The following is a 3474-nucleotide window of genomic DNA, read 5'->3' as shown; positions in this document are numbered from 1 at the left end:
GCTTCACGTAGAAGGAAGCTACGAGAAACTACCAAAAACTTCAAAAATTGATTGTGTTATTCATATATATAAATTTTACATATGATTATCAATAAATTGTATTTTTTTAAAGAATAATTTTTATTTTATATATAAAAGTATTGAGTGAGCCCCTAATATGACCCCTAATTTAAGTTTTTATCTTTTAGAATAAATTAGTAATATTTATTAAAAGCATATTTAAAAATAAATAAATGATTGCATCTCACAAAAATAATTAATATAACATTAAAAATTGAGAACAATAAATAAATAGAAACAATATTTTACTAAAGACAAAAATTCCCTCGCAAAAAAATAATTGAAAATGAACTTTTTTTGAGAGGAAATGAAAAAGAAATTGGAGGGAGTTTTCTTCTTCTATGTTGAGTCTGCATTATTTTTGTTGTAGAGTCTGAAGTACCATTTGTACTTCCGTTAATAAAATATTTTACTTATAAGAAATAAAAAAAAGAACTAATGCAACATAAATAATAAGCAAAAGCTTAGCAAGAAAATGTTAAACCTCAGCTAAAAAAAGAAATATCAAAGAGACAACGTTAGTAATAAGATACCTCTAATCATAAATTCAAAATGGTCCCTAAACACTCCCAATCAATGAGTTATAGTTGCACGATAACTTTCAATTCAATCTTTAGTTCAGATAATCAATTTAACGCGCATATTTTCGTTGAACCATTGTTGTTTACATTATTATGATGGTGACTCCAAAGCCCAATTTCTTTTTTTATAATAAGACTTCTAAACTTAAAAACCAGCTAGCAGCTTAATAGAATACCACATAACTACGATCAATATAATTGAGGAATACCATGAGCCCGTTTGGATAAGACTTATTTTGAGTTTATGTAAAACAACTTATGCAAATAAATAAGCTCCTTCAAAAAAAACTTATGCAAATAAATAAGCTTTTATGTATTATTTGTTAATGTAGTTGATAATAAAATAATTCATGAAGATGCAATTTTCGTTAGTGAAAATTGAAAAATTAACATAAAAGCTTATTTATTTGCATAAGCTATTTTTTATAAGCTCAAAAATAAACCAATCTAAACATGGCCATATGAAACTCCCTCCGATAAGAAAAAAGCTTTTGTACCTAACTATACCATTGTCAATTTATTATAAATATTTTTAGATAGGTTTACACATCATTAAGACTAGTAAAATATCCATGTCTCCGCACGGGTTGCGTAAATTGCTTGAAATTATAAATTAATGGAGATGTACATAAATTTTAGTTTGAGTTTGTGAACCAAAAATATTATGGTTGCCGGTGATTGAAGGATAGCAAATCAAACATTGAAGATATCATTGGAGAAGAAATAAACACATCGATGGAGTAGCTTGTGTAATAAGCAAACAGAATAACTAATATAACTATAATGATGATAGAGTGTGCCTAACTTTCCCTCCATTTCTAACTGCCTACAGGTAATAATGTAGATAGAGTGTGCTTATTTAGCTAAATACACACATCTCTTCTTCTATAATGTAAAGTGTCAACTGAACTTTCTTTGTTTAATAACAAGTGCTATTTTCGCATATTGTTCAAACTTGTTCTCATGAATCTCAGGTTTGTGAGTGAATCTAACATTAACTTGGATCATTAGCATGCAAAGCAATTGCAAAAAAAGTATTTCAAATAAAAGAGAACAACTCCACTTGCTTGTAAGATTTCTTTGGGGAGGGGAGAGAAGTGGTAGTAAGATTTGTTAGATAAAATGGAGTATTGTTTGTTTATTCAAAATGAAGGGAGGTTTAGGTGAGAGAGATATTAGGAAGGTCGATTTGAGCCTTTAGGCTAATTGGATTTAATTTGGAGGTTGATTCAAGATGACGAGTCGTTGTGGAAGGATGTTCTAGTGGGAAAATATGAGGATAATATTAGAAAATTAGCGGAGTGGGATGGGGATGCCTCTTGGCCACCGTTGACATCTTATTGGTGGAAGGACTTATCGTCGTTGGAGGTTTAAAAAGAGGTTAATTGGTTCAACATCAAACTGGTAAGGAAGGTGGGCAATGGAAGGAAGACAAGTTTTTGGAGCTAGAGACATATGGGTGGGAAATTCACTACTTAGTGTCCAATTTCCGCCTATGTACTTAATCACGGACAAAAAAAATAAGGCAATGGTGAGGGAGCTAATGATGTTATCTAAGGGTAGGAGGAGTTGAGATCTCTCTGCAAAGAAACTTATTTCAATGAGAGGAGCAATTACTTATTAATCTTAAGTTGTTAGAAGTGATGAGGTGGTCGTAGGAGGCGGGAGCTTGGAAGTGGAGATTGTAGTTGTTTCTTGGATCATCTAAAGTAGTTTTTATGATGTTTCATTTTGATGCATGGTGATACTTTTGTCTCTTTCCATATTAGTTTGTAAAACACCTTGTTGATTTAAATCTCTTAGAGTCTTGTGTTAGGGAGTTAGTAATAACTTGTATGTTTTTCAGGCCATTTTTACATAAAATCTTGCTTTTCTGAAAGCTTGACTTGAATCAAATGTGTTATGCATATTTCGATTTGAATCATTCATCTTCCCTAGTTTGTCTTATAGGTGATTGATTCGAATCAAATTTTATAAAAGGGAGAAATGATTCGAATCATTCATTCCCTTGGGTTGCCATGTAAGGTGGATAATTCGAATCAAATTCTTACTAATTTAAATCAATATTCATCTGAAAATCCCTTATTCAAATCAATTTCACACCTAAACAATTCCACAACCCTAAGTTCAGTTCCACTTATTCATTATCATTTCACATCATTAACTAGTTACAAACCCGTGCTTCGCACGGGGTTCAGCTACTTTTTTGACAAAATATTATATCGGAATGATAAATCGCGAAATGATAGATAATTATAAACCATAATACAATATTTAGAGTATTCATGCATTACGGGTTACAAAATGAAATATCCAAAATGGCTTGATCACGAAAACATATGAAAACATATTTAGTCAGCAGTAGAAACACTTTTCTATTAATAATTGATATCTATCTATAAACCAATGAAACCCTATTACCAAAGCTTTAACGTATACCAATGAAAACCCTATTACCTGATTTATATCATATTGTCTTCCAGCTTCAACGAAGGTCGCATAATCCAAATATTTGTGATGCATGGTCTAAAGTATGGGGTTCAGTAACGTATTTTGTAAAGAGATTGTTCTAAAGGAAAAATGAGTAAATTAAGGGAGATAGCCGCAATTTTTTTTAGAGATTTTTGTCGTTTATAAATATGAAAATCAAGCAAGCATATTTAGCAATTATGAGTAAGAAGATTTCTGCAGCTTGGAGAGATGTACAAATTACGGAACATTTCTATTCTTCGTAAATTTGAGAACGAAGGTCGCGTGCTTCGCAATTGTTATTTATCTTATGTTCATAATAGTAGGATGCCCAGATGATTTGGTAGACATTGAAATTTTTATG

The sequence above is a fragment of the Medicago sativa genome, chromosome 2, assembly GCF_051527215.1.
Source record: "Medicago sativa cultivar Bolivia chromosome 2, Bolivia_mono, whole genome shotgun sequence".
NCBI classification, from domain to species: Eukaryota; Viridiplantae; Streptophyta; class Magnoliopsida; order Fabales; family Fabaceae; genus Medicago; species Medicago sativa.
The sequence above is the reverse complement of the archived record's forward strand: the minus strand, read 5'-3'. Positions refer to the sequence as shown.